This window comes from Macrotis lagotis, chromosome X (assembly GCF_037893015.1).
Source record: "Macrotis lagotis isolate mMagLag1 chromosome X, bilby.v1.9.chrom.fasta, whole genome shotgun sequence".
NCBI lineage: Eukaryota > Metazoa > Chordata > Mammalia > Peramelemorphia > Peramelidae > Macrotis > Macrotis lagotis.
In genome coordinates, this window is record NC_133666.1 from 469390239 (window position 1) to 469411109 (window position 20871).

Consider the following 20871-nt stretch of genomic DNA (forward strand, 5'->3'; position numbering starts at 1 on the left):
GGAGCTAAAGTTATAAGAAATGATGTTTTCATGCTTAATTTCCAGTATAAGTTTGATGTTTTTATTAGCTCTAAAATGAAATAACTGTGGTTACAATAGTCAAAACTGATCAGCGTTATATTTTTATATTTTTGTCTTTCCCAAGGAAAAATTTATTATGCCTTTTATGACTTTTAACCTAATCATATTTCACTTGTATCCATTTCTATAATCAGGCCTTAAATACTGGTTCAAGTGTCAGCTACACATGATAATAATATTTAAGCTGACCAAATTATTATTTTTTATTTTTTAAAGATTTTATTTATTTTGAATTTTACAACTTTCCCCCTAATCTTGCTTCCCTCCCCCCACCCTCCACAGAAGGCAGTCTGCTAGTCTTTACATTGTTTCCATGGTATGCATTGATTTAAGTTGAATGTGATAAGAGAGAAATCATATCCTTAAGGAAGAAACATAAAGTATGAGATATAGCAGAATTACATAATAAGATAGCATTTTTTTAAAATTAAAAGTAATAGTCTTTGGTCTTTGTTCAAACTTCACAATTCTTTCTCAGGATACAGATGGCATTCTCCTTCGGAGATATCCCAAATTTGTGCACGATTATTGCCTTGTTAGTATGAGCAAGTCCATTTAAGGCTGATCATCACTCTCATCTTGCTGTAAAGGTGTACAATGCTTTTCTGGTTCTGCTCATCTCCCTCAGCATGAGTTCATGCAAATCCTTCCAGGCTTCCCTGAGGCATTCAGTGGAGAGTTTTGAAGATTGACTTTGTTATCATACACAGAAAAGTATTATGGGGTGGGGTTTATGAGTTAGATTTCTTTCTTAAGGACCTTGATCTAAACCTCAATTACTTTGATTTCCAATGATTAACCAACAATACATACCAGGCTAAGCCCCAGATATTAATTGTTTGGGCCCCGATGCATTCAGAGTGAATATAAATAGCAGTTGTTTCTGTTTTGCCAGAAAATTTTAAGGTCTTCCCTTCCCAGATTGATTTTTTTTAATCTAGGTAAAAGAGAACATTCTTTGTCTCCTTTCTTTTCTAACCTTAATCACTGAATGGGCATTCCCTCAATCAATCTGAGACCTCTCAAAGACCTTAGCTTAAAAAGCATCCATGGTCATCTCCAGTCCCCCTTATCTATATCTTGACACTGGACCCAGATGGCTCCAGAGGAAAAAAGTGAGGCTGATGACTTGCACAGCTCCTCTCATTTAAATTCAATTTACTTGCATGTCATAGCATCACCTCCCAGATGTCATGGTCCTCTCTAAAAACAGGACAAATAAGAATAGATGACTCCTAAAGTACAAAATCAACTGCAACAATTAAATCTCTTGCCCATACTGGAAAAAATATGAATTATACAGTATTTTCAGAAGTCTTAAATATAGATGACTAAAACCAAATTTCTCCAATCAATTAACCAAGCTTGAAGGTATTTATAAAATAAGAAATTTCTTATTTCTAATGTGATTAATAACAATAATAATGATGATAATGATGATGATGATGAAGCCATCTTGGTGGCAATATGGACTACTTCCATATGTAGATCCAAAAATCTGATCAATTCCAAAGGTAAATGATATTGAGGTATTATCAGAAAAATAATAATATATAATATAATAAAAAATAAAATAATAAAAACCTGCATATTCTAGATTGAAGAATGCCTCCCATAATCCACTACATCTATCCACACCAATTGTGCTTAACATTTTAAACAAGTAATCTTCCTATCTGACACTGTGTACTCACATGACCAGCCCAGGTCATGAGCTTGCTTCCATAAACTGCCTCCCCATTATCAAATCTATGAGAGTCAAACTACTTTCCTTTGGTTCCAGTTACCATTTCTGTAACTTTCTAAATCTAAAAACCACTGCCAAATTGTTATTCCACATATTTGTTAACTCTCATTGAAATGTAAGTTCCATGAGTAAAGGATTTGTCTCACATTTTAATCTCTCATGCATCAAACTGCTCTTAACACACAATAATTGTTTTAAAAAAGTTTTCCCATTTGTTCATTTAATTCATTAACATAAATTAAGAATTGGGGGCAAGTATGCCTCAATTCACACCAATATGACATTAATAGCATTTAAGGAGATAAGCAGATTCTGACCTGTGATTTCATAAATTTAGGGAACTACTAAAATGTAAATAAAAAGATCATTAAAATCAGACAACTTTTACTAATTGAAAACAAGTGACAGAAAGCAGATACTGAAACAAACCTTTTTTAAAATAAGCAAGGCATGGGACTGGTAGGGAAGAACATTGTATACATTTTAAGATGTTGATGAATTGGGTATTTTTCTTAATTGATTTTCTTTGTTATAAGGTAAAGTTCAAAAAGATTATGTAAAAATAAATACAGCAATCAAACTTGCTATAATTAGAGAAACTCTAATGGGAAAAAATTTGGCTCAATATCTTTGAGAGACACTGAATTGTTTGCAGGTATAGTAAGTGCCAAAAGCTCTTTTTATATCAATTTTTAAAGAAAATGTTTTTTAAACTTTCAGCAACATTTCAATATATACTATATAAATGTATATGCCCCCTCTGCCATCTGAAATCCCAAATCTTCCACACTTTGTTGGTATGATCTTCATAAGCTGTTACCCCTTGGTAATAGTGAGAAGCTTCTCCTACTTTACAAACCCTCACTCTTGGAAGGTGTGAATGTAGTAGCTCACATTCAATATAGCACTTAAATAAACTGTCCCTCTCTATGGCTTTGTTAAGAGCTTTGTCCTTAGGTCAGGGCCTGCCAGAGCTTATGTTCCCTTACTAGTCTTCCTAAATTGTCTTCACTTTTCAATAGAAATAGAGTAAAATTTTTAGGTTAATAATCTTAGCCTGAGGTCTACTGCTAGATTTCAAGTGGCCATTGAACTTTCTGGGGAAAAAAATGACAGCTTTACTGTCACTAACTTCTAATTAATATTTAAAATTATTTAAAAACACTTGTTTTTCTGAGGAGTTCATTGACTTCACAAACTACATATGGTGATCCTCATGTAATAATATGCATACATATGTATACACACACACACACACACACACACACAGCCCATATTAGAAGTTCTGGCTTAAGGAAATACATTATAGCAACAGGGACTGGAACTGTGATTTCACTGATATGAAGAGTTGTCAGAGGAGGAAATTCCCTCTACTGATACAGTTTAACATTTTATCTGAACTTCACTGCCTAGAACCCTGAGAGTTTAAGTGACTTTTCTAGGGTAGCATATTGAGTATATGTTGAAATTTGGAATTCAGACTCAGAGTCTATCTGTCTCTGAGGTCAGCTCTTTAACTGTTTGTATGCTATACTCTTTGTCTCTCATCACATCATGTCTTTATTACTTATTTATTAACTTGGCATCAGAAAATACATGTATGAGGAATTTTTTTTTTGGTTACATTACTGAAGTACCCTCAGTGCGACATTTTATGGAATGGCCCCAGACCCAGCATAAACAGATGGGTGTTGTTTAAAACTAATTGTGGGGTTAGTTCTTTTGCTGTGGCCCAGGAGACTTTCATTAAAACCAAAGGAATGAGTTTCTGAGTCAGGCAAAACCATATCATGAGAAATGACATATCCCCTCTACATCAGTGTTTTCAATTCTTTTCTCCCCAGGAGATAGGCCACCAAAATGCTGCCAAACATGCTTGCCTTGCATTTCAGCCAGATTTAGTTGTGTATACATATATCTTTTTTTAAGTTTAAGCCTCAGTTCAAAAAGATAAAGTTTCTTAAGAAATTAGATCATATGTACATATAACAATGAATGATTCCTCTGTAGGAGGAGAGGTTTCCAAAACCCAACTTAATTTCTCGGAAGGATAATGCCGATAGTGTTGTTTCCTCCTGAGACAGATTGAGACCATATGTGGAGAACATGATGATTTGGGAAGAGGATTGTGCATGATTGGATTGAAGTCTGATTAAGAGCCATGGAGAGGAGATGACCCCTAGAGGGAGTAATGAAAGAGGAATGTCTGGTTGTGGCTCCTTGAGCACAGTTGGGCTCTATAGTCATCAATTTTGACTTCATCCACTGAGGCTAGATTGAACCACTGAGATCAGAGCAAGAGCAGCATCCAATAGGAGTTCTTAAACATGTTAAAGTACCAATTTCCCCTTGTTCCCTCGTTATCAAAAAAGGAGGATATTTTACCCAAAGTTCTTCTGTGCTTTATGTTTGTTCATAGGCAATTGACTCTAAACAAAATGTGATTGGCCATAATTCTTTAAAAGTTATTGTTTGGAAATCTATCAAAGTCAAGATGACATGCAATAAAGAGGCAGGGAGGTATAGTGGGGAGAAAACTGGTTTAGAAATCTAGTCTTGGATTCAGAACCTGCCTCTCACATATTACATTGGGATGTCAGGCAAGTTAACCTCCTTGGTTAAATTTCCTCATCTGTAAAATGAAGAAATTGAACTAAACAATGTGAAGTTCCATGAGTAATCTGGTTAACAACGTAATGAAAACACCTTTATTATACATCATAAAAAGTTTCTTTAACTCCCAAAGTCACTGAAATATCAAGGAGAGAGAGAGAGAGAGAGAGAGAGAGAGAGAGAGAGAGAGAGAGAGAGAACAGTCAGTTACAAAATAAAAGCTTATTAAAAACATATATATGTCAGGAACTATCTATATTCTGTTATTACAAAGACAAGAATTTTTTTAATGTTCTTGCCCTCAAGGAGATTATGTTCTATTTCTAAATAACTTCTAATGTATACAGAAGTCAGTTTGGTAAGAGATGAACATGAAAGGGAGCAGCTCTCACTCCTTTTTGTTTTGCCTTTAGAGCATTACTTTCTGGTTCAGACATCCTTTTTCTCCTTCAACTTTCCTCTCATTAGTTACCACCTCCAGTTATGTCAATAGCATCTTTCTCTAAAGTCCAAGTGTAGCAAGCATAAAAAATGAATTCAGCAGGAATCAAAATCACATGGCAGAACAAAAAAACAGCACAGCAAAACAAAGAAAATATTTTAAGGTAATTTGATTAAGATTTAGATTAGAAGTAGCATGTTCTCAGAACAACAGCTATGTGACCTTTTTAATGATTGCCTCTAGAATATAATAGAAAGACTAAGACTTTTTAAATAGACCATACTGTAGATGATGAGAGTTGGAGGAAAGGGTGGGCCACTGTATACACCTTGTTCCCAACCCAAGTGTAACCACAGCATAACTTCTGTCAGAGAACTATGTGCTTTCTTTATAAAGTTCCAAATTTATTATATATTTAAGATCTTTTGACATTGGTAATTGTATCTCTTCACACATCATTATAACAATGGGCATCTACAGAGTGATTTTAAACTTCAAAAATAATTTTCTCTTATTAATCCTGTGGAGTAGGTAGTGCAAGTATTCTTGATTAAAGCTGAGAACTTAAGTGACTTCCTCACAGATACATGGCTAGACTTTCACAATTCCTAAATATCTTCAAACTCAGCTCAAATGTCTCTACATGAGGCCTTTCCTGATTCTAAAGCTGATGATGCCAATCTCACTTAAATTATCTTCTTTTTTATTTAATATATACATTTTTATACTTATCTTGAGAGTTAGCATTTGGAGGAAAGCAAATATATATAAATATATACATGTATACACACATATACATTACATATATCATCTTATTATGTAATATATACATTACATATTACACAAATGCAAATATACATAAATATATTACATCTGCATTTTGTTCATCCTGCCTAGTGCTCTGTATTCTAATCAATGATTATAAGAGTAATAGTCTCTCCTGCTCCTCAGCCATGCTACCTTCCTTCTTCATCACCTCATCCATGTTCTCACATCATCTACCTCTGTACCTCTTCTCATTCCTTTCACTGATTATCTCTATATTTATTAGGCTGTGTGCCCCTACAGACTTTGTATCTTATTAAAGTGTAATTGAAGTCTCACTTACCACATATCATGGCTTTTCCTGGCAACTACCCAAAGAACCAGGCATGCATGCCCCATCTCATAATTTCATAAATTAATTAGCCATTCAGAGGCATCTTGCACCTGGGAATGGTTCCTATCCAATCTTCCATTCTCCTACTATTGACTGTGTAACTGAATCAAATTGAATCTTTACAACTGGCAGAGCAGGATAGTCTCCCTCTCTTTGCTGTGTCCTCTTTCCTGCTATGTCCAGAGGGTAAAAATCATTACACAATTGACTGACAGTAAAGTTGCCATGAACTGAATAGGGAAGGAGAGTACCTTCTTCCATTCTCTCTTAATACCCTATAACTCTGAGAAGTGGACCCAAGGTCTTTGTTCCAATTTCTATGTCCTCAGTTTCAGGGACAGATAGAAATAACCATTGGACTCAGGAGTTTGAGCCCTTTGGAGCTAGGTATCCAGATAAGATGTTGCATCTAGCCAGCTCATCAGGGAAGCCAGGAAAAGCCAGGATGCTTATTATGAGCCCAAGGGGAGTTCTTGAAAGTTCTTGAAAGGGGAGTTCTTGGAACTATGCTCTATAGAAGAAATTGAGTTCAAGTGTAAACCTAATCTACTCCAATCTCCCAGAGAATGAAATTGTAAAGGAACAGATGAAGAAGAATTATGCCTCTTGGGTGAGGGGATTTTATCTATTTGTTACTGTTCATTTCAAGTAAATCTTTTTGTAAAAACTAATCTGATTCTTGGTGGTAAATTAAATTGAACTGGGGTGGAGACTCCTCTATAATTGAAGGGACATCATCAGTGAGGTTTGGAGCCAAAGGTAGAGAATCTAGACACAATAAAGTCAGTTAAGTATACTCTTCCCTAAAGGAGGAAGAATAATATAACTGTTCTTTAGGCAATGGGAGGTAGGGTGGCCCACAATCATAAAAGAAGAGGGATAAGTAGAAGCTAAAACTTTGAGGAAGAGTATATCTACAGGAAGACAGTAAAACAGTAAAGATATCTTTCTGGAGATACTTCTCTTTTTGATGAGGTTCATTGAATGTTCCAACAAATCGAGAAAGAGTAGGCTTCCAGAGGATGAGACTGAGAGTATATCTACAGAAATAGCAAGCCCTTTCCAAGAAAACCTAAGGGAATTTAAATTCTCTGCAAAGTGACCTAAGTCTGCTTTTTAGTGTTATATTATCTTCCAGCCACCCTTCTTTCTTGCATCCATTCTTTTATGAAACTGTTTCATTTTTCTGTGTTTCTGATTGACTTTGTGTTATGTGTGTGTGTGTGTGTGTGTGTGTGTGTGTGTGTGTGTTCCCACATAAGCAAAATCACTATTTGTAGAGCAGTTCTAGACCTTAAGGACAGAAGAATTTTATCTGCAAAGAGAAGAGATATAAACTACTGGCTCAATCAAGATCCAAGTATTACCAACTCATTAAATACATCTTCAGGTCCACAGGCTTAGTTATCTACTTCAGTAATGTCAAAATTAAATAAAAGTGAAGTCAATAAGCCACACATAAGAATCCTTAATGGCATCTTAGAAAACCCCAAATTAACTTTATATATTCTACTGTATTTTATTTTTATTGCCACATGCCCAGGAATGTCACAGGCTGCCTATTCAACACCTCTGCTCTACATTCTGTTCTTACTATTCACAGAGAGGCAAGCAGGATGGTGCAGTGGATAGAGCACTGACCTTGGAGTCAGGGGAACAGGAGTTAGAATTCAGCCTCAGACACTTTTGACTCTTACTAGCTGTGTAACTTTGGGTAAATTACTTAATCCTGATTGCCTCAAATCCAGGACCATTTCCAGTCATCCTGATTCATATCTGACCCCTGGACCCAGATATCTCTGGAGGAGAAAGTGAGGCTGGTGACTTAACACAGCATTCCCTCACTCTAATTCAATTCATTTGCTTGTCATGTTATCATCTCCCTGATGTTGTGGTCTTCATCAAAAATGAAGGATAAACATTTATTTTAACCTGGGGGGCTCCAGGTTAATACAACCTCATTGATGGAGGGAAGCCTTATTTAATGAAAAGAATACTGGGTTCAAGAGCCCTGTTACCAATTTTCTGGGTTATTTTAGGCAAGCAGTTCATCTCTGGGTCTCAGTCTCCTGATCTATTAAAGAGCGATTTTGTTCTGAAAAGTGTTATCTGGATCTACATGAATCTTTCCTCTGACTTCTTTTACTGCATAATTTGCCACTCCTCCAAGAGCTGAGCCAGGCCTCTCTTCTACATCATTAGTTTATAGGATGAAAGCCTGCATGGTATATCATGGTTTGTTCTTGCCACCACATATCTCTTGATCACCACATGTATTCTCAAAATTTTGTTCTTGATCCCGATATATCTCCCCAAAACTTTTGTAGGCCTAGTCAGCAATAGGATAGTAAAAGTTGAGACTTCCAAGGTAATTTAATCTAACCTCATCATTTGACAGATAGGAAAACTAAATTTCGGAGAGAGTAAATGTCTTTCCTAAGTCATAGGGGATAATACTTTGAAGAGGTGGAATTTGAAGCAAAGATCTTTGACTCAAAATCCTGCCTTCTTTCTACTGCAATATGCTGCCTCTGGTTTTTACAAATTATCCTGGAAACTCCTGTTTATAATAATATTTCTAGGAGAAAATGTATTCTGGCTCTGACAACCCTATCTCAACAATAAGTTTTTGGAGCACCAAAAGAGCTTCTATTTGTTATTTAATTCAATTCTCACCTAGGAGACAATAGGAAAAAACCTGAAATATAGATCAATATATCTATAAATACAAAGGTTCCAATGTCACAAAGGCCTTCATCTGACTACTTAACTCATATGTTTTTTAAGAAAGGTAAGTATGTAAGGTGAGAGAACTCTCTTGGTGGCTATAGGGACCAGGGTGAATCATATCATGAGCCATTCTTCAACCTTAATATTTTCTATAATGTCAATTCAGCTTAAAATTGATATTAAGGAAAATATTGAAATGGGGAGAGGGCAAAGAAATCTCCAGTGACATTTGTCAAAGGTCAAAAAGATAGTGGAGATGTTTATAAGTCAACTAAACTCACCAATTTTACACCAGCTGCCAAAAATATGTCCTTCTCCTGTATGTCTGAGCAACAGCCCAAAAACTGAGGCCCCCCCAAATGGCCCTGAAGTAGTACCTATAACCACCATATTGCAGAATTGATTCTGTCAGGTATATGAAAAAAAAAGAGAACAGTTCCACAGTGGATATTTCCAGACACTTAATAATTGTGTAGTTGTGTGACCTTGGGCAAGTCACTTGACCCCATTGTCTTGCACCCCCCGAAAAAAAAACTGAAGAGATTTGCAATGTGATTTACAAATATTATCTCAGTTTACTCTCACATTAAACCTGGGAGATAGATGTTCTTATAATTCTCATTTTAGAGATAAGGAAACTGAGACAGGCAGAAGGTAATTTACTTGCCCATTATCCCTAACAAGTAAGTGTAAGGAGGTTGGATATGAATTCAGGTTTTTTGACTACACTATTTGATTAAAAAAAATGAAGCAAAAACATATTATCTTCAACCAAGGGTATTAATAAAAAAGGGATAAAATCCCCAAAATATAATACTAGCAACTCTACTATCCTTTATATTTGAAAAATATACCTTTTGTATCATAGGAGGAAGACATGAACCTTATAATACGAATTTGCATAGAGAATCTATAAAATTGTTCATTTTCTCCCTTTTTTCCTTTCACATTTAAACCTGTAACTTATGCCATGCAAAGAGTAGAAAAGTTAGAATAAAGATAAGTGAGCTGCCTGGAATGCATTAGACAATTGGGCAAAGGCCAGCATTATAAATGTTATATGTAAATTAGAGGAACTTGATATGGGAATGAAAAACAGAAAAGTAGCTGTAACAAACTAAATAGCTACTAACATCAGCTTCTTATGTTTCCTATTTTTCTTAGAAGATTTTGCCTTTAGAATACAGCAGAATTTTACTCTGTCCTCAATATCAATAGACAGCAATATTCTTCAAGGCAGTTCTAATCCTGACTAACAATTTCCAAAATATTTTGTCAGACAAGACTTGAAACTTCATATACTCAATCCCCCTGCCTCAAGAATTCCTCACAAAGAATGACTTAGCTATTCTCAGCATTACAAGGATACAAGACAATCCCAAAGGACTAATGCTGAAGCTACTAACCACCTCCAGAGAAAGAACTGATACTGATTGAATACATGTTAAAGCATGCTATTTTTCCACATTCTTTAATTGCTCTTTTATTTGAGGTTTTGGTACAAAATGACTACTATGAAATGTTTTACATAACTGCACATATATCATCTATATCTGATTGCTTACCAATTCAAAATGAGGGAAGGGGAGTAATGGAGGGAGGGATAGAATTTGGAACTGAAAACTTTAAATGTGTCAAAAAATCTGAAATAGTAAAGTCTGAAAAAAATGGAATTTCTCATAGAATCAGCATAGAAATCCTCCAGCAATACATCACTTCCCTTTTTATTTTATAGTATTTTAAAATATGAATGGTAGTATGCTAAGCACAACAACACCATTTAAAGATTTTTTCCTCTTAGCTTGTATTAACTGTTATGAACATTATTCTAGTAATTGAGGCAATTAGGTAGAGTAATGTATACAATATTGGGCTTGGAATTAGGAAGTATAAATTCTAATCCTGACTGCTACACTTATTAACTGGAAGATCCTGGAGAAGTCATTAAACCTCTCTCATTGTCCTCAGTTTCCTCATCACTAAAGTGGTGATAATAATATCACCTGCCTAATATGGTTATTGTGATAATCAATATGAGATTATCTATATGAAATATTTTTCAAATCCTAAAGTACAATATACATGTTATTATTGTTATTATTCCTCATCATATAGGATGATTTTTACTTCAATGCTAATATTCTTTATACATAACCCAAATCACAGATGTTGGGTTGGAAGGGACTTCTGAGGCCACAAAGTCTGATTCATACCTGAAAAATAATTCCCTCCACATATTCAACAAGTTTTCTTAAGGACTTTACTTGATGGTGTAATTAGATTGGAAACCAGAAGACTTAGTTCACCTTTTAACTCTCCCAGTTACTATTGTACGATTTTGGGAAAGGGATTTTTTTCTGGGTCCTCCATTTCCTCATGTGCAAATCAGATGAGAATCAGTTCTATTATCCTATATCTGAAACAATGATGGAAAGTTGATTATTTTTTTCTGAAGAATTGAAGGGATAGTGTTTTTGAATTATTCTAGAATGGAGTAAAATGCCAGATTTTAAGAAAGAACAGTCTCCTTAAACCTGGGGCATGATCATATAGGCTTTTTTCTGACCCTGATAAAAGTTAGGGCAAGAACTAAAATATGAATCCAACTAGCCCATCACCTTCCATTCTCAACCATGGGGGGAAAAACTCAACAAAATGTAGTTTGGAAAACATCTTGGGTAATATAAAGTCTTCTAATCAAAGGCAAGAAAAATAGCTCACTTCAACTGAAGAGCATTAGAAATTTAGCATTATTGCAGGCAACTCATACTTGACAGTTTCTAGAGTTAAGAGATAAACTAACATCTTAATACTTAAAGTCCTTTATCATCATGTATATGCTCAGTCTCTTGAATGAATAAGGATTTGTGAAAAACAAAAACATACATATATACACACATGTACAGACATACACACATACAGAAGTGGTACATTATATCATCTTAGAAAAAACAAACATTATATAATTACAGTGTCTGATTTTAAAATAATTGAGACCTTCTAGAGCAAATGATTAGGTGATGATGATGATAAATAAGTCACATAATAAAACCCTTTAGGTTTGATAAAACATTTTCTTCACAATGATCCTTTGAGATGAGCAATCTAAATATTATTAAGTTCAGGAGGAAAGTAAGGTTCGGATAAGCTGAATGATTTCCAGGTGTTGACATCACTCTGAGAATCAGAAATAGGTTCAGTTGTGGTCTTATGAATGAATGAATAAATGAATGGGAAAAAGCATTTATTAAGAACTTACAATTACAAAGCTCTGTGCTAACTATAGGTGGATTCAAATATGTAAGACAGTTCTTTTATAAAAGAGTTCCCATTCTAATGTGAAAGACAATATAAATAGTAGATTTTGTTACAGTGAGATGGAAAGTACCTATGGTTCTTAAGGAGAAGCATTAAGGTAACTAGTTAACTTCTTTTATTGTTTCCACTGACACAATATTACTAATTTCAGATGTTGAACAACGCATTTGATAATGCCAATGACTTTGTAGCAAGCATTTTTTTTTTCTGAGTCTTCAGTAACTATTCTTTAAAATATATGCAGGTGTTAGTATTTATTTCTATTTCCTAGAATGACAACTACAGGCATAATACCAGAAGAATTTCTATCCTCATGCTCTTAAGTTTAGGATCATAGGCTATTTCCATCTCAGTCTAAAAGGAGATGGTAGTCAAAAAAGTATTAAGTGATTTGACTTCGTAGGCACATTCTGTCTCTCCTGTCTCTTCCTCAGAGTGCCTTGTCAGTGAAGTGCTGTAAGGTTCATGACTGGGAAGACAGTTTCCATGTGAGTCTAATAGAATGAACCTCAACCCAGGCTATGAGGGATCATTCAATCTGAAGTGAGGCAAACCTTTGTCTCCTCTGCCTCCTCTATCAGTACATCCTCATTGCTACTATAGCTAAACTGACTTGCCCTATGAGTAGAAGTTGGCTAACAACCCATGGGGAGGTCTGGCATCTTCTCCACAGCAGCTGTTTCCTTGGATGTAACTGAGTGAACTGGGCTGAAGTTTTTAACTCTTATCAATTGAAGAATGGATTGATATTTTCATTCTCAGGTGTTTTTACACTTAAATCAGATCTTATAAATGACAAGCAATGAGAAAATGTTACATCTATGAGATTTTGGGGTGGGACTGGAAAATAATTTTTAATAACACTGCAAATTGTCAGAGTGTCTCTCAACAAATGTTTATTAAGCATTCACTATATTAAATTCTAAGAATACAAAAAAAGGTAAAAACATGGTGCCTGCATTCCTAGGTGAGTATTCCAAGAAAAGAGATGGAGAACATCTAGTGTAAAGGCCAAGATTCAGAAGATGGGGGGTTAAGTGCAAGAAACAGCAAGATCAGTGTAGCTTGAACATAAAATATTTGGAGGGGATTAAAAGGTAAGTAGGCTGAAAAAGAAGGACGAGATCACATTGTGAAGAATTTCATATGTCCAACAGAGGACTTTACATTTATTTCTAGAGATAACAAGAATCAATTAGAGTTTATAGTAGTGGTGGGAGGGAGAAACATCAGATCCAGCTTTTAATAAAAATCTCTTTGGTAGTTGAGGGAACATGGAAAAAAGTGGGGAGAAACTTGAGGCAGGGAGACAAATTAGGAGCCCATTGTATTAGTCCATGCAATTGGCAATGAAAGCCTGTACCAAGATAGCTGTGTGAATAGAGAATAGGGGATGCATATGACTTCTGCTATGAAGGTAGAAAATATAAAAGGTTGTATACTTGGGGTGAGTGTGAGTTGAAAAGGATGATATTGAGATTGCAAGCCTGAGTTACTCTGGAGGATAGTGGTATATTTGACAGTAATAGGAAGAATGGGAAGTGTGTTTTGGACTTTTGAATTTGAGATGTCAATGGGATATTCAAGATGTCCAAATGATTGTTAATGATAGAAGATCAGAGTTCAGGAGAGAGTCTAGAATGGGATATATTGATCTGTGAATCATTTACAAAGAGGTGATGATAAAATTAATGGGAACTGGTGAGATTTATTAAATGAGTTAATATAGAGAAAGAAGAAAAAGGACAGTTAGGAAAGAAGCTTAGGGGACATTCAGTCATAAAAGGATATGACATGGATGCAGATGGAACCAAGAAACCTCAAAAGTTGACAGGCATGTAGGAAAACAAGCAGAACAATGTCAGGAAATCCTAAAGAGGAGAGGGCTTTAGGAAGAGATAGTGCAGAGAGACACAAAAGAGGAGAGGTGAGAAAATAATACTAGATTTTAAATTGAAAAGATCAATGGCAATTTTGAATAAGGAAAATATTTTTAAATGATGAATGTAAATAGTTTAGAGAAAGTGAAAGAACTTAAAGCACCCAGAATAGTTATTTTTTCAAAGACCTTGAACTAGAAAATGAAAAAGACTTTACAAACAATAGCCAAAGGGATGATCAGGTAAAGAGAGGGTGGGAGCAGGAAAGGAGTTAGTAGACAGGAAGAGATTGAAAATTAAAGAGGTGGGCAGTATGATAGTGAGGGCAGTTTGCTAGAGAACATGAGAAGGAATGGGATCAAAGGAGCTATAGAAGACACTATGGGCAAGAAGAAGGTCATCTTTTCTTCTGAGAAAAGATGACTAAGGGATATGAGATGAGTAGAGGAAGAAAAAGAAGAAAAAGCTACTTAGTGAATTAACTAAATTGTTTTAGTGAATTATGAGAGTACATCCCTAGTTTAGAGGAAGCATGAGTAATTTTGGAATAGTTTTATGATCAATAAAAATAATTAAAGCCTTGTTCCATTTAATTAATAGCATCTCCTATGATTACTTGATAATCAATTTTCTAGTGATGTACATATGTAGACTAGTTTGTGCATTATAGAAACACAATTGCTACTGAAACTTTACTTACTCAAAATATATCAGTTTAGTAGAGAGCCAAAATTAGACTCCGTTTACCCACTTCAGGTATCCATGATCATCTCCACACCACAATGGGGTATTTAAGTAAGATTTAGTAAAGGATTAATAAGTAAATAAGTCAAATAAGTCAAATAATAAGTCAAACCAGAAATAGAACATCCTGAGCATTTCAAAATTTCTACAAGTATTTTCTTTCTACACTTTCCCTAGATTACACCTGTAAGCAGGAAAATTAGATGCTCAGAAAATAAAATGGCCATTTGAAGTTTAGGCAAGAGGTGCCAAGGAGAATAGAATATTGACTCTCAGACACATTTGTTCCATCTACTTTGTTATTGATTCTTCCAGATCTGGGGGCCTTTCCATCTAACTTGAAATTTTTTTAAATACAAGCTTTGCTAGACAAGATGATGTCAAAAATGTTATGCTCCATCACTTGTCTCAGTTTCTTCATCAGTAAAATGAGGGCCTTAGATGATTATGGAGATCTCTCCCCATTCTACATTTATGATGCTATGACTTATTTCAAAGTAGGTTTTTCTTAAAGTACAATTATACCAAAAATATTACCTTTTCCATTGCAATTAAATTGACTATACTATAAGGAATATTTTCAAGGAATATTTAAATCACAGATACAAATGTATTTTGGGTTTACATTGTATTGATCATAAATTTATACTACAACCCATAAAATTTAAATTAAAGAAAGTTTGGTAGTCTTTATTTAACACCTTTATTTAACACCCATGGAATTCTGTACAATTAAGTTTAGGACATTTCCTCACTGGGAATTACCTGTATCAATGAAATTCCAAATCAGAAGAAAATATTATATACACTTTTGTAATGATGATGCCTGGTCACTGATTTGTACTTTTAGATTTAATGAAAAACTATTATAATAGCCCTTAGGTCATATGTATACAATACATATGGTATGTATGTGCTTAGGATTTGGGGGGAACTTTGAAGATAATTCAATAGTCAAGTATAAAGACTTCCTTTCAATGTTTTGCATCCAGATTCATTATACACGTGCATCAATTGGCACTCCTTTAGACAAATTACTATTTTGTACACAAAAAAACTTCTCCTTATTTTGAAAGTGAAATTTAACTTTATGACTTCATAAAGATAGAAAGACAGTGCCTTTGGATAGTAGAATACTGCAAAGATATTTATTTTAATTTATCATTTTAGCAATAGAAACAGATGATATGAGCTTATTTTTGTAACTTATTTAAAACATGCAGAACCAATTGATTACTAGCTCTTAAGCACTGCAAAACTCATCTTTGTTAAAGGAAAGGAGAATGTAATGTGAAAGACAAACTTACTATGGAATATAATTTTTGCAAATATAAGAACAACTATGAGTCTTTTTGTTTATGTTAATGTGGATTCCCATGAATAGGAGTGAATGTTTCAACTGCATTTCTCTGAATAGGCCTTGGAATTTTATTAAATAATATTCTACTTTTCATTTTCTCAAAAAAAGTTACTGAAAGATTGTCAGTGTCGGCAGAACCACTATTTTCTGTTTTTGTGCTACTTTTTAACTTTTGGTCTGAAGTAGGACAATGAACCTCTAACAGATAATGAATAATGAATTTAAATTGATTTCCAAGGACAAGGCCACAAATTAAGCTTGTGCCTTCCACAGTGTTAGTCCCTGGGGATATCATAAGGAGTTTATTTTCTACTGAGATTGAAAGGAAAAAGTGAGAACTTCCTTATCTTATGCAATCAGATATCATTTACTCTATATCTGAAATATAATAATTTCTTTCTTTTGATAAATTTTGAGGTTTTTGTGTGGAAGTAGTTTGTAGAAAGTGACTCCTTCTATCATGTCATGGCCAAATAACCCAATTGGAAAAGTTTGTTTCTTTGTTTTGGGGAATATACATTAGGAAAGAAAGCTGGAAAAATGAGTAGGAGCCAGTTTGTTGGGGCTTAAATACTAGGCAAAAAAAGTTTTTATTTTGCTATCTGTGAGACACTGTAGACTTTAAAAAGTGGAATCTAAAGGTTAGATTTCTGCTTTAGGAAGATTATTTTTACCATTGGAAAATGGATTAGTTATTAATAAATTATTACAGTGGATTAGGTGAGAAATCATGAGTGGTTAAATTAAGATGGTAGCCATATAGATGGATAGTTGGAGATGGATACAAGAGATGGAGGATCTACTGTCTCAAAGCATTGTCTGAGGGTCCTTGGCAGTCACTAAGATACTTTCAAGGGGACTGCAAGAGGAAAACTAGTTTTATAATAACAGAAAGAAGTTATTTGTCTATTTAACTTTATTTTTCCCTTTTCCCAATTACAAATTTTGTGTGGCCATATTTTCTTCATGTATTTCAATCAAAACCACACATTACAAAAGATTAAATGCAGAAGCAGATATGAGAATCAGCTGTCTTCTATTAAGCCAAACATTAAAGAGATTTGCAAAAATATGCAAGTGTTACATTCACTAATTTTTTGTTTTAGAAAAAAATTATTTTCATAGATTATGTTATATTAATAAATAACAGGTTCATTGTAATTTTGAAATTAAGTACTTAACTTTTAAAATATAGTTTTAATTTCTAATATGATAAATATTAATAGTTTCAACTGTCAAAACCATAAATTCTCTCTTTAAGAGATAAATATGGTCCTAATATCCAAGTTTCAGAACCATTGTTGTGGAGTAAGCATCAACATAATTTGGCAACTGTCCACACGTGGGAAGCAAGGGGGAAAGAAAGATAAAGCATAGTTTCCAAACCAGAATAAAAAAAAGATTTTTGAGTCCTTAGCAAGAGGGTATGGAGAATAGATAAGTTAGAAGAATAGGAGATGAAATAATGAGTTCTACTGGAAGAATGACAATTATTAAGAAAAGAAGCAGAAAAATGGACAACTATAAATATAGTACTGCTTTGGACAGAATGAGAACCAAGTCTTTAAGCATACTTAGAAACTTTTGGCCCTCCCACTGAAGAAACAATCAATGAAAGCAAAATCTCCTTAAGTATAAAATTTAAAAATTGGTTTGTAGTTTGATAGTCAAGACATCTGATGGGAGACATTTCAGTGGTTTCACAGAGGTCGCACATCCTGTAGTCAAAGGTTACTTTTCATTTATGAGGAACAAATGAGGCACACCGTGATGACTCATTTGCACCAGGTCATAAACTCAGAGCTAATTATTTGGGTATACATGACTCAGTTCCCTAGAGAATCACTCCAAACACATTCTCTCTCTCTCTCTCTCTCTCTCTCTCTCTCTCTCTCTCTCTCTCTCTCTCTCTCTCTCTCTCTCTCTCAGAATCAGTCATTTCACATACTTATAAAAATGCATAGACTAACTTTAGCAAATACCTGCAAAATTCTCAGTAGTAATAATGAGACAATTTACATTCTTATTGTTCTTCTTCCAGAAAAAAGAAGAAAATCAAATTGAAATTTAAAAATAAAGCCAGAATATTATACAAAAACACCCTTTACGCTTTTTTATTTTTCGCTGAATTATGAGAGACAGGCGGCACTTGGCAAGTCTTATTTCAAGGACCCAAATGAAATGTCTTTTCCTGTATATTTCCATGGTAATCTGTGGGTAGTCCAATATAAATATCCAAAATGGGCATTAAAAAAGCTTCCTTTTCTCTAGCCAGACCAATTGATCTACTGGACTCCCTCCAGTATTAGCAGGCATCTTCTAGGGCCGTCAATAGGATAGGTCTTATGGTTTAGGGTGCCTATGTTTTTCAGCTGTGCAGTTTCAACAAATGTGCAGTAAGACTAAGGGTGAACTTATCTAGTAAACAAGAATGAATGCTGGGGAAAAGGACTTCCCAAGACTCCCAGGAGCTATCTAAGGAGCCCATGTCTTTGCTTCATCCTTTCCAGGCTTTTCCTCTGAGACAAGATATAGGGCTCCACTTGAAGTTAAACAGAGCTGGGAGATTTAGGAATATGTGTGGTATTTATTAGAGCTGTGAGAAAAAAACTTTGCATGTAAAAGAAAAACCTCTGAATTAGGGCCTCTTGCCAATTCAGTAAACAAGCCATAGGAACTATGGGAAGGGGGAAACCATCAGGTCTTTTTTTTTTCATATAATGTTCTGTAGTTTTACTGATTTTACTCCAAAAGATCAGTTATTCCCATGGCAACAAACAAACAAATAAACATGCTATATCTTGAAGCAACCTAGTCCAGAAATTTTATATGTGTGAGCTGATGTTCCTCCTCTTTTTCAAGAACAACTTTACAGAACAAAAAATGATTTTTGGCCCCTGTTATTAGCTTGCTGTCTCCTATTTCTATGCCTTTGTTTCCATTCATGTCTGGAATGGGGCTCCAATGATTCTTCATCAGCTTTGTTTTGGCCCCGGACTGTGATTTCATTTACTTAGGGAACCCCTGCTACCAATGAGCATGAGCAAAAGTTCTGCAAATTATAATCCTATAGAGTTGCTTAGTAAGTGAGAGATTAGCCAGTTTACCCAGAGTAACACAATCATTACACACACACACACACACTCACTCACCCATACCCTCATACATATTTGTGAGCATGTGTGTGTGTGTTAGAGTCATCAATAGTTTGGGGTCAAAATAATTGAAGCTACAGAATTATTTGTTGCCATTTTCCCTTCTTTTTCCTTATTACTTGTTTTGCCAAATTGGTAAAAGGCTGCAATTCTTTAATTCTGTGACTTAGACAAGGGAACCCACCCCCAATATCACTATTATACATATAAAGAAGCCATATAAAGGAGGGAATGGAGGGAACAGTCACTTTTTTTTGGAAAGTATTAAGTATTTTTCTGATTTTTATCAAAAACAATGCAAACGTATGCATGATAGAAAATTTTATGTCTTTGACATTTAATACTGACATTGAAAAAAAGATGGGACAGCTTGATGGTGCAGTAGAGTGCCAGTCCTGAAGTCTGGAAGATTCATCTTCCTGAAATCACAGGCTCAGACAAGCTGTATGACTTAGTAATTTAATACAAGTAACTTAACCAAGGTTGTCTCAGTTTCCTCATCTGTTGCCATTCTTCCAGAAAAAAGAGAAAATTAATGTGAAATTTTAAATAAAAATCTTTAAAATTTTGCTGAATTATGAGAGACAGATGGCACTTGTTGAGTCTTATTTCAAGGACCCAAATCAATGTCTTTTCTTGCACATTTCCCTGGAAATCTATGGGCAAAGTAAAATGAGCCAAAGAAGAAAACGGCAAATTGCTTCAGTAACTTTATCAAGAAAACCTCAAATGAGGGCAGTTAGGTGGCACAGTGGATAGTCTTGTAGTCAGGAGGACCTGAGTTCAAACTCTATCTCGAATGCTTGATGCTGTGTGACCCTGAGTAAGTCACAACCCCAATTGCCTTGCTAAAAAAAAAAAGAAAAGAAAATCCCAAATGAGGATTGGGTGTAAAATACTACTCTTAGTTCACCTTGTTAGCTTTTGTATGGTATCAGTTCCAGTCTCCTAATAATGATCTTTAGCTTACTTCAACTGTTCTTAGTGGTGCTAATGTCCTCCTTAACATATACCATAAAAAAGTAAATATAGTATTATAATTGTGGACTAATCTGGGAAGAAGAAAAATAATTCTTTTGAAAACTATGTATCTATTTTTTTTTGTTTTTTTTGCAAGGCAATGGGGTTAAGTGGCTTGCCGAAGGCCACACAGCTAGGCAATTATTAAGTGTCTGAGGGCAGATTTGAACCCAGGTACTCCTGACTCCAAAGCCAGTGCTCTATCCACTGTGCCACCTAGCTGCCCCTAAAACTATGTATCTATTAATGAAAAACTTATAAGGGATGTTTCTGGCTGCTGTGTAATCAGCTAAATAATACTGCCTAGACCAGTATAGTCTCCAACTAATCAATACTGAAAATCATCCAAAATCAAATATTAAGGCAAACAGAGAATATGAGCAAACTGCAATACCTTACAGGTAAGGAGTTACAAAGGAAAAACACAGTGTATCATCAAATCAGAATATGAGACAAAAAGAAGATGGGCTGGCCTCATAGCAAGGGTTAAAGATAATCTTTGGACAGGTCATATCCTCTATTTGTATCTTCTCAATATCACAAAAAAGTAAAGAAAGGCCCTAGAGTGTTGGCAAGACAAACTATGGTCATCTTATGAGAGGATATGGACAAGAATCACAAA

The 20871-nt window shown here is 34.7% G+C and overlaps 1 protein-coding gene across 4 annotated transcripts in view; it reads right to left on the minus strand.

Annotated features, from left to right (window-relative positions):
- The window catches only part of PIEZO2 (piezo type mechanosensitive ion channel component 2), a 532098-nt gene that overhangs the window by 336079 nt on the left and 175148 nt on the right, over window positions 1-20871 (minus strand). The window lies entirely within an intron of this gene.